Source organism: Choloepus didactylus, chromosome 1, assembly GCF_015220235.1.
Source record: "Choloepus didactylus isolate mChoDid1 chromosome 1, mChoDid1.pri, whole genome shotgun sequence".
Taxonomy (NCBI): domain Eukaryota; kingdom Metazoa; phylum Chordata; class Mammalia; order Pilosa; family Megalonychidae; genus Choloepus; species Choloepus didactylus.
The window spans coordinates 11,521,855-11,534,016 of NC_051307.1; the positions used below are offsets into that span (position 1 = coordinate 11,521,855).

A 12,162-nucleotide genomic window follows, 5' to 3' on the forward strand; every position below is an offset into this window, starting at 1 on the left:
CGTGGAATATGACTCCCGGGGAGGAATGTAGACCCGGCATCGTGGGATGGAGAACATCTTCTTGACCAAAAGGGGGATGTGAAAGGAAATGAAATAAGCTTCAGTGGCAGAGAGATTCCAAAACGAGCCGAGAGATCACTCTGGTGGGCACTCTTACGCACACTTTAGACAACCTTTTTTAGGTTCTAAAGAATTGGGGTAGCTGGTGGTGGATACCTGAAACTATTAAACTACAACCCAGAACCCATGAATCTCGAAGACAGTTGTATAAAAATGTAGCTTATGAGGGGTGACAGTGGGATTGGGAATGCCATAAGGACCAAACTCCACTTTGTCTAGTTTATGGATGGATGTGTAGAAAAGTAGGGGAAGCAAACAAACAGACAAAGGTACCTAGTGTTCTTTTTTACTTCAATTGCTCTTTTTCACTCTAATTATTATTCTTGTTATTTTTGTGTGTGTGCTAATGAAGGTGTCAGGGATTGATTTAGGTGATGAATGTACAACTATGTAATGGTACTGTAAACAATCGAAAGTACAATTTGTTTTGTATGACTGCGTGGTATGTGAATATATCTCAATAAAATGATGATTAAAAAAAAAAAAAAAAAAAAAAAAAAAGAAGGCAGTGGCACGATATATTTAAAATTCTGAGTGAGAAAAATTTCCAGCCAAGAATACTTTATCCAGCAAAGCTCTCCTTCAAACTGGAGGGAGAGCTTAAATTTTTCACAGACAAACAAATGCTGAGAGAATTTGCTAACAAGAGACCTGCCCTACTGGAGATACTAAAGGGAGCCCTACAGACAGAGAAACAAAGAAAGGACAGAGAGACTTGGAGAAAGGTTCAGTACTAAAGAGATTCGGTATGGGTACAATAAAGGATATTAATAGACAGAGGGGAAAAATATGAGAAACATAAACCAAAGGATAAGATGGCCGATTCAAGAAATGCCTTCACGGTTATAACGTTGAATGTAAATGGATTAAACTCCCCAATTAAAAGATACAGATTCGCAGAATGGATCAAAAAAAATGAACCATCAATATGTTGCATACAAGAGACTCATCTTAGACACAGGGACACAAAGAAACTGAAAGTGAAAGGATGGAAAAAAATATTTCATGCAAGCTACAGCCAAAAGAAAGCAGGTGTAGCAATATTAATCTCAGATAAAATAGACTACAAATGCAGGGATGTTTTGAGAGACAAAGAAGGCCACTACGTACTAATAAAAGGGGCAATTCAGCAAGAAGAAATAACAATCGTAAATGTCTATGCACCCAATCAAGGTGCCACAAAATACATGAGAGAAACACTGGCAAAACTAAAGGAAGCAATTGATGTTTCCACAATAATTGTGGGAGACTTCAACACATCACTCTCTCCTACAGATAGATCAACCAGACAGAAGACCAATAAGGAAATTGAAAACCTAAACAATCTGATAAATGAATTAGATTTAACAGACATCTACAGGACATTACACCCCAAATCACCAGGATACACATACTTTTCTAGTGCTCATGGAACTTTCTCCAGAATAGATCATATGCTGGGACATAAAACAAGTCTCAATAAATTTAAAAAGATTGAAATTATTCAAAGCACATTCTCTGACCACAATGGAATACAATTAGAAGTCAATAACCATCAGAGACTTAGAAAATTCACAAATACCTGGAGGTTAAACAACACACTCCTAAACAATCAGTGGGTTAAAGAAGAAATAGCAAGAGAAATTGCTAAATATATAGAGACGAATGAAAATGAGAACACAACATACCAAAACCTATGGGATGCAGCAAAAGCAGTGCTAAGGGGGAAATTTATAGCACTAAACGCATATATTAAAAAGGAAGAAAGAGCCAAAATCAAAGAACTAATGGATCAACTGAAGAAGCTAGAAAATGAACAGCAAACCAATCCTAAACCAAGTACAAGAAAAGAAATAACAAGGATTAAAGCAGAAATAAATGACATAGAGAACAAAAAAACAAGAGAGGATAAATATCACCAAAAGTTGGTTCTTTGAGAAGATCAACAAGATTGACAAGCCCCTAGCTAGACTGACAAAATCAAAAAGAGAGAAGACCCATATAAACAAAATAATGAATGAAAAAGGTGACATAACTGCAGATCCTGAAGAAATTAAAAAAATTATAAGAGGATACTATGAACAACTGTATGGCAACAAACTGGAGAATGTAGAGGAAATGGACAATTTCCTGGAAACATATGAACAACCTAGACTGACCAGAGAAGAAATAGAAGACCTCAACCAACCCATCACAAGCAAAGACATCCAATCAGTCATCAAAAAGCTTCCCACAAATAAATGCCCAGGGCCAGATGGCTTCACAGGGGAATTCTACCAAACTTTCCAGAAAGAACTGACACCAATCTTACTCAAACTCTTTCAAAACATTGAAGAAAATGGAATACTACCTAACTCATTTTATGAAGCTAACATCAATCTAATACCAAAACCAGGCAAAGATGTTACAAAAAAGGAAAACTACCGGCCAATCTCCCTAATGAATATAGATGCAAAAATCCTCAACAAAATACTTGCAAATCGAATCCAAAGACACATTAAAAAAATCATACACCATGACCAAGTGGGGTTTATTCCAGGCATGCAAGGATGGTTCAACATAAGAAAATCAATCAATGTACTACAACACATTAACAAGTCAAAAGGGAAAAATCAATTGATCATCTCAATAGATGCTGAAAAAGCATTTGACAAAATCCAACATCCCTTTTTGATAAAAACACTTCAAAAGGTAGGAATTGAAGGAAACTTCCTCAACATGATAAAGAGCATATATGAAAAACCCACAGCCAGCATAGTACTCAATGGAGAGAGACTGAAAGCCTTCCCTCTAAGATCAGGAACAAGACAAGGATGCCCGCTATCACCACTGTTATTCAACATTGTGCTGGAAGTGCTAGCCAGGGCAATCCGGCAAGACAAAGAAATAAAAGGCATCCAAATTGGAAAAGAAGAAGTAAAACTGTCATTGTTTGCAGATCATATGATCTTATATCTAGAAAACCCTGAGAAATCGACGATACAGCTACTAGAGCTAATAAACAAATTTAGCAAAGTAGCGGGATACAAGGTTAATGCACATAAGTCAGTAATGTTTCTATATGCTAGAAATGAACAAACTGAAGAGACACTCAAGAAAAAGATACCATTTTCAATAGCAACTAAAAAAATCAAGTACCTAGGAATAAACTTAACCAAAGATGTAAAAGACCTATAAAAAGAAAACTACATAACTCTACTAAAAGAAATAGAAGGGGACCTTAAAAGATGGAAAAATATTCCATGTTCATGGATAGGAAGACTAAACGTCATTAAGATGTCAATTCTACCCAAACTCATCTACAGATTCAATGCAATCCCAATCAAAATTCCAACAACCTACTTTGCAGACTTGGAAAAGCTAGTTATTAAATTTATTTGGAAAGGGAAGATGCCTCGAATTGCTAAAGACACTCTAAAAAAGAAAAACGAAGTGGGAGGACTTACACTCCCTGACTTTGAAGCTTATTATAAAGCCACAGTTGCCAAAACAGCATAGTACTGGCACAAAGATAGACATATAGATCAATGGAATCGAGTTGAGAATTTGGAGATAGACCCTCAGATCTATGGCCGACTGATCTTTGATAAGGCCCCCAAAGTCACTGAACTGAGTCATAATGGTCTTTTCAACAAATGGGGCTGGGAGAGTTGGATATCCATATCCAAAAGAATGAAAGAGGACCCCTACCTCACCCCCTACACAAAAATTAACTCAAAATGGACCAAAGATCTCAATATAAAAGAAAGTACCATAAAACTCCTAGAAGATAATGTAGGAAAACATCTTCAAGACCTTGTATTAGGCGGCCACTTCCTAGACTTTACACCCAAAGCACAAGCAACAAAAGAGAAAATAGATAAATGGGAACTCCTCAAGCTTAGAAGTTTCTGCACCTCAAAGGAATTTCTCAAAAAGGTAAAGAGGCAGCCAACTCAATGGGAAACAATTTTTGGAAACCATGTATCTGACAAAAGACTGATATCTTGCATATACAAAGAAATCCTACAACTCAATGACAATAGTACAGACAGCCCAATTATAAAATGGGCAAAAGATATGAAAAGACAGTTCTCTGAAGAGGAAATACAAATGGCCAAGAAACACATGAAAAAATGTTCAGCTTCACTAGCTATTAGAGAGATGCAAATTAAGACCACAATGAGATACCATCTAACACCGGTTAGAATGGCTGCCATTAAACAAACAGGAAACTACAAATGCTGGAGGGGATGTGGAGAAATTGGAACTCTTATTCATTGTTGGTGGGACTGTATAATGGTTCAGCCACTCTGGAAGTCAGTCTGGCAGTTCCTTAGAAAACTAGAGATAGAGCTACCATTCGATCCAGCGATTGCACTTCTCGGTATATACCCGGAAGATCGGAAAGCAGTGACACGAACAGATATCTGCACGCCAATGTTCATAGCAGCATTATTCACAATTGCCAAGAGATGGAAACAACCCAAATGTCCTTCAACAGATGAGTGGATAAATAAAATGTGGTATATACACACGATGGAATACTACGCGGCAGTAAGAAGGAACGATCTGGTGAAACATATGACAACATGGATGAACCTTGAAGACATAATGCTGAGCGAAATAAGCCAGGCACAAAAAGAGAAATATTATATGCTACCACTAATGTGAACTTTGAAAAATGTAAAACAAATGGTTTATAATGTAGAATGTAGGGGAACTAGCAGTAGAGAGCAATTAAGGAAGGGGGAACAATAATCCAAGAAGAACAGATAAGCTATTTAACGTTCTGGGGATGCCCAGAAATGACTATGGTCTGTTAATTTCTGATGGATGTAGTAGTAACAAGTTCACTGAAATGTTGCTATAGTATGTAACTTTCTTGGGGTAAAGTAGGAACATGTTGGAAGTTAAGCAGTTATCTTAGGTTAGTTGTCTTTTTCTTACTCCCTTGCTATGGTCTCTTTGAAATGTTCTTTTATTGTATGTTTGTTTTCTTTTTAACTTTTTTTTTCATACAGTTGATTTGAAAAAAGAAGGGAAAGTTAAAAAAAAAAAAAAAAAAAAAGAAAAAAGACAAACAAGGAAAAAAAAAAAAAAAAAAGATGTAGTGCCCCCTTGAGGAGCCTGTGGAGAATGCAGGGGTATTCGCCTACCCCACCTCCATGGTTGCTAATATGACCACAGACATAGGGGACTGGTGGTTTGATGGGTTGAGCCCTCTACCATAAGTTTTACCCTTGGGAAGACGGTTGCTGCAAAGGAGAGGCTAGGCCTCCCTGTATTTGTGCCTAAGAGTCTCCTCCTGAATGCCTCTTTGTTGCTCAGATGTGGCCCTCTCTCTCTGGCTAAGCCAACTTGAAAGGTGAAATCACTGCCCTCCCCCCTATGTGGGATCAGACACCCAGGGAAGTGAATCTCCCTGGCAACGTGGAATATGACTCCCGGGGAGGAATGTAGACCCGGCATCGTGGGATGGAGAACATCTTCTTGACCAAAAGGGGGATGTGAAAGGAAATGAAATAAGCTTCAGTGGCAGAGAGATTCCAAAACGAGCCGAGAGATCACTCTGGTGGGCACTCTTACGCACACTTTAGACAACCTTTTTTAGGTTCTAAAGAATTGGGGTAGCTGGTGGTGGATACCTGAAACTATTAAACTACAACCCAGAACCCATGAATCTCGAAGACAGTTGTATAAAAATGTAGCTTATGAGGGGTGACAGTGGGATTGGGAATGCCATAAGGACCAAACTCCACTTTGTCTAGTTTATGGATGGATGTGTAGAAAAGTAGGGGAAGCAAACAAACAGACAAAGGTACCTAGTGTTCTTTTTTACTTCAATTGCTCTTTTTCACTCTAATTATTATTCTTGTTATTTTTGTGTGTGTGCTAATGAAGGTGTCAGGGATTGATTTAGGTGATGAATGTACAACTATGTAATGGTACTGTAAACAATCGAAAGTACAATTTGTTTTGTATGACTGCGTGGTATGTGAATATATCTCAATAAAATGATGATTAAAAAAAAAAAAAAAAAAAAAAAAAAAAAAAAAAAAAACAAAAGGTAGGAATTGAAGGAAACTTCCTCAACATGATAAAGAGCATATATGAAAAACCCACAGCCAGCATAGTACTCAATGGAGAGAGACTGAAAGCCTTCCCTCTAAGATCAGGAACAAGACAAGGATGCCCGCTATCACCACTGTTATTCAACATTGTGCTGGAAGTGCTAGCCAGGGCAATCCGGCAAGACAAAGAAATAAAAGGCATCCAAATTGGAAAAGAAGAAGTAAAACTGTCATTGTTTGCAGATCATATGATCTTATATCTAGAAAACCCTGAGAAATCGACGATACAGCTACTAGAGCTAATAAACAAATTTAGCAAAGTAGCGGGATACAAGGTTAATGCACATAAGTCAGTAATGTTTCTATATGCTAGAAATGAACAAACTGAAGAGACACTCAAGAAAAAGATACCATTTTCAATAGCAACTAAAAAAATCAAGTACCTAGGAATAAACTTAACCAAAGATGTAAAAGACCTATAAAAAGAAAACTACATAACTCTACTAAAAGAAATAGAAGGGGACCTTAAAAGATGGAAAAATATTCCATGTTCATGGATAGGAAGACTAAACGTCATTAAGATGTCAATTCTACCCAAACTCATCTACAGATTCAATGCAATCCCAATCAAATTCCAACAACCTACTTTGCAGACTTGGAAAAGCTAGTTATTAAATTTATTTGGAAAGGGAAGATGCCTCGAATTGCTAAAGACACTCTAAAAAAGAAAAACGAAGTGGGAGGACTTACACTCCCTGACTTTGAAGCTTATTATAAAGCCACAGTTGCCAAAACAGCATAGTACTGGCACAAAGATAGACATATAGATCAATGGAATCGAGTTGAGAATTTGGAGATAGACCCTCAGATCTATGGCCGACTGATCTTTGATAAGGCCCCCAAAGTCACTGAACTGAGTCATAATGGTCTTTTCAACAAATGGGGCTGGGAGAGTTGGATATCCATATCCAAAAGAATGAAAGAGGACCCCTACCTCACCCCCTACACAAAAATTAACTCAAAATGGACCAAAGATCTCAATATAAAAGAAAGTACCATAAAACTCCTAGAAGATAATGTAGGAAAACATCTTCAAGACCTTGTATTAGGCGGCCACTTCCTAGACTTTACACCCAAAGCACAAGCAACAAAAGAGAAAATAGATAAATGGGAACTCCTCAAGCTTAGAAGTTTCTGCACCTCAAAGGAATTTCTCAAAAAGGTAAAGAGGCAGCAAACTCAATGGGAAAAAATTTTTGGAAACCATGTATCTGACAAAAGACTGATATCTTGCATATATAAAGAAATCCTACAACTCAATGACAATAGTACAGTCAGCCCAATTATAAAATGGGCAAAAGATATGAAAAGACAGTTCTCTGAAGAGGAAATACAAATGGCCAAGAAACACATGAAAAAATGTTCAGCTTCACTAGCTATTAGAGAGATGCAAATTAAGACCACAATGAGATACCATCTAACACCGATTAGAATGGCTGCCATTAAACAAACAGGAAACTACAAATGCTGGAGGGGATGTGGAGAAATTGGAACTCTTATTCACTGCTGGTGGGACTGTATAATGGTTCAGCCACTCTGGAAGTCAGTCTGGCAGTTCCTTAGAAAACTAGATATAGAGTTACCATTCGACCCAGCGATTGCACTTCTCGGTATATACCCGGAAGATCGGAAAGCAGTGACACGAACAGATATCTGCACGCCAATGTTCATAGCAGCATTATTCACAATTGCCAAAAGATGGAAACAACCCAAATGTCCTTCAACAGATGAGTGGATAAATAAAATGTGGTATATACACACCATGGAATACTACGCGGCAGTAAGAAGGAACGATCTCGTGAAACATATGACAACATGGATGAACCTTGAAGACATAATGCTGAGCGAAATAAGCCAGGCACAAAAAGAGAAATATTATATGCTACCACTAATGTGAACTTTGAAAAATATAAAACAAATGGCTTATAATGTAGAATGTAGGGGAACTAGCAATAGAGAGCAATTAAGGAAGGGGGAACAATAATCCAAGAACAGATAAGCCATTTAACATTCTGGGGATGCCCAGGAATGACTATGGTCTGTTAATTTCTGATGGATATAGTAGGAGCAAGTTCACAGAAATGTTGCTATATTAGGTAACTTTCTTGGGGTAAAGTAGGAACATGTTGGAAGTTAAGCAGTTATCTTAGGTTAGTTGTCTTTTTCTTACTCCCTTGTTATGGTCTCTTTGAAATGTTCTTTTATTGTATGTTTGTTTTCTTTTTAACTTTTTTTTCATACAGTTGTTTTAAAAAAGAAGGAAAAATTTAAAAAAAAAAAAAAAAAAAAAACAAGGAAAAAAAAAGATGCAGTGCCCCCTTGAGGAGCCTGTGGAGAATGCAGGGGTATTCGCCTACCCCACCTCCATGGTTGCTAACATGACCACAGACATAGGGGACTGGTGGTTTGATGGGTTGAGCCCTCTACCACAGGTTTTACCCTTGGGAAGACGGTTGCTGCAAAGGAGAGGCTAGGCCTCCCTATGGTTGTGCCTAAGAGCCTCCTCCCGAATGCCTCTTTGTTGCTCAGATGTGGCCCTCTCTCTCTAGCTAAGCCAACTTGAAAGGTGAAATCACTGCCCTCCCCCCTACTTGGGATCAGACACCCAGGGGAGTGAATCTCCCTGGCAACGTGGAATATGACTCCCGGGGAGGAATGTAGACCTGGCATCGTGGGACGGAGAACATCTTCTTGACCAAAAGGGGGATGTGAAAGGAAATGAAATAAGCTTCAGTGGCAGAGAGAATCCAAAAGGAGCTGAGAGGTCACTCTGGTGGGCACTCTTATGCACACTTTAGACAACCCTTTTTAGGTTCTAAAGAATTGGGGTAGCTGGTGGTGGATACCTGAAACTATCAAACTACAACCCAGAACCCATGAATCTCGAAGACAGTTGTATAATAATGTAGCTTATGAGGGGTGACAAGGGGATTGGGAAAGCCATAAGGACCACACTCCACTTTGTCTAGTTTATGGATGGATGAGTAGAAAAATAGGGGAAGGAAACAAACAGACAAAGGTACCCAGTGTTCTTTTTTACTTCAATTGCTCTTTTTCACTCTAATTATTATTCTTGTTATTCTTGTGTGTGTGCTAATGAAGGTGTCAGGGATTGATTTGGGTGATGAATGTACAACTATGTAATGGTACTGTGAACAATCGAAAGTATGATTTGTTTTGTATGACTGCGTGGTATATGAATATATCTCAATAAAATGAAGATTAAAAAAAAAAAAAAAAAGACATAAAGCTGAGCAAAATAAGCCAGGCACAAAAAGAGAGATATTGTATGTTACCACTAATGTGAATTCTGTGAAAAATGTACAATGTTTTATACTGTAGAATGTAGGGGACCTAGAGATACCAATTAGTGGAGGGGGAATGATAATCTAATAAGAACAGGTAAACTATGGAGGGTAATCTCAATGTTATGGGAATGCTCAGGAATGATTATGGTTTGTAAACTTTCTTGGATATAGTAAGATCATGTTGGAAGCAATAGAGTTATTTTAGGTTTTTTTTTTCTCTTATTCCTTTGTTTTCTTAGGGGTTGTTAATTTTCTTGGGGTATGGTAGGAACATGTTGGAAGCAATGTAGTTATTTTAGATTATTTGTTTTTCTTACTCCTCTGTTTGGACATGGTTTATTAATTTTCTTGGGGTATGGTAGGAACATATTGGAAGCAAAGTAGGTATTTTAGGTTATTTGTTTTCCTTAATCCATTGCTTTGTTTGAAATGTGGGGTTTTTTTGGTTGTTGTTTGCCTGTTTGTTTTTAATTTTTTGATAAACAAAGTTAAAAAATTGAAAAAAATCAGTAGAAAAATGGGAGTAAAAACTAAATGACAAATAGGGTGGGATGGGGGGAGGGTTTGGGTATTCTCTTTTCACTTTTATTTTTTATTCTTATTCTGATTCTTTCTGATGTAAGGAAAATGTTCAGAAATAGATTGTGGTGATGAACGCATAACTATATGATCATACTGTGAACAGTTGATTGTATACCATGGATGACTGTATGGTTTGTGAATATATTTCAATAAAACTGAATTTAAAAAAAAAAAAAAAAAAAAGAATGAATGAAAAAAGTCAACTACCTGGCAGTTATCATTATCATCATCTTTTATCATATGGTCATCACCTGTCTACTTGCCTAGATGGTAAATTCCCTGAACTCAGGCATTCTACTCTTTTGGTGTCTGTATCCATTTGTATTAAAAAGTTCATTGAGCTCTCAGAACATGGCAGAGCTGGAGATGCCATCATGGGAGTTGACTTCTGCCACAAAGACCAAAAGGTATAAAGCAAAGAGTCCAAGAGCCAGAACATCTACTTGACTCTGCCAGTCAAGCTTTACAGGTTTCTGGCTAGACGAAAAAACTTTACCTTCAACCAAGTTGTGCTTAAGAGGAATCCCTTCAACCGGCTACCCCTCTTCCTCTGGAAGAGGAAGCTTGCTGGCTGGAAAAACAAAATGGATGTGGTTGTGGGGACCATAATGATGATGTGCAGGGTCAGCAGGTGCCTGAACTAAAGGTGTGTGAGCTGCGCATGAGCAGCTCGACTTGGGATCACATCCTGAAGGCCGGATACAAGATGCTCACCTTCCACAAGCTGGCTTTGGACTCTCCCAAGGACTGCAGCACCATCCTTCCTGCTCTCAGGTCCCCACAAAGACCAGGAGGTATACAGGAATTTCGGCAAGGCCCCAGGAACCTCACACAGCTAGTCCAAACTCTATGTCTGCTCCAAGGGCCAGAAGTTTGAAGGCACCAGAAGCTGACACACAAGCTGTGGGTAAATAAACTAACTCCAGATCCTGCTCTGTTATTAAAATGATTTGGGTCCAAGTTTAATTATGTCCAAATTTAGTTACTCTATTTTCACGAACATAATATGTTAAAGAATATTTTGTACAATTTCAATGCAATGCATAATACAATAACTTTATTAAACTTTTGAGTTCCATAATACTTAAAAAAAAAAAAAAAGTTCCCTTTTTATTCCCCTCTTCCATTTAGATAGCCGCTGTTTTTAAAGATAATTCCCTATCTTCTGTCTACAGCTACAGAACTATCTTTAGGAAAAGCCAAGAATACCAAGACCTGTAAAAAATAACAAAAGTTCTTAGCTGTGTAACAATCTAACCTCAAAATGGGTCCCCAAAACTTAAGTTATTAACAGAAACTATTCCGAGTATTAACTCCTTGATTTATATATGCCTAGGGTGTTATTTCTAACCATTTCACAAATAAAAAATCACTTTTAGAATTTGACAAAAGCTACAAAACCTCTCAGAAAAATGCACATATAAACAGAAAATAAAAATTGCAGACTTCTTCCTGGACCTGTTTTCCCAAGTTTAAAGATCCCTAAATCCAGGCACCAGCTTATCAGCCTTTACTGAATAAAATAACGATCTAGAACAATACTGACCAATAGAACTTTCTACAATAATGGAAATGTTCCATATCTGCACCATCTACTATGGTAGTCACTAGGCACATGTGGATACTGAATATCTGAAATGTGGCTAGTACAACTAAGGAACTGAATTAATTTAATTTTAATGAATTTAAATAGCCACATGAGACTAAAGGCCAGGTCTTGAGCCAAATTTCTCAACTTGCTTGTAGTGATCCATTTAGTGGGTTATGAATCAGTCTGCTGGGCCATTTTTAAAGTGGAATATAAATTATCAGAGTGCACAATGTGTAACATGTAGTAAGATTCTGCCACAGGTTGCAGGGATAACATTTTATGAAACTTTTGTTTCACTGTTTTTGACACACCACAGTTGTGTACTGGCTTATGCACGATATAACTTATTTCTTACCATGGATAAGATAAATAATTGAAAGCCACTGGTTTAGAGAACCAACGTTCTGGTTCAAGTTTAATGTTAATAATGGAGTTACTCTAGTATCACCATTGCCTAATTTTTAGAAGA

At 37.5% G+C, this 12,162-nt stretch overlaps 1 protein-coding gene and 1 pseudogene across 2 annotated transcripts in view; one reads left to right on the forward strand and one right to left on the reverse strand.

The window, feature by feature from the left end:
* The window catches only part of MORC3 (MORC family CW-type zinc finger 3), a 62,052-nt gene that overhangs the window by 16,109 nt on the left and 33,781 nt on the right, over positions 1-12,162 (reverse strand). The window lies entirely within an intron of this gene.
* On the forward strand, positions 10,477-10,995 carry LOC119509671 (annotated as a pseudogene).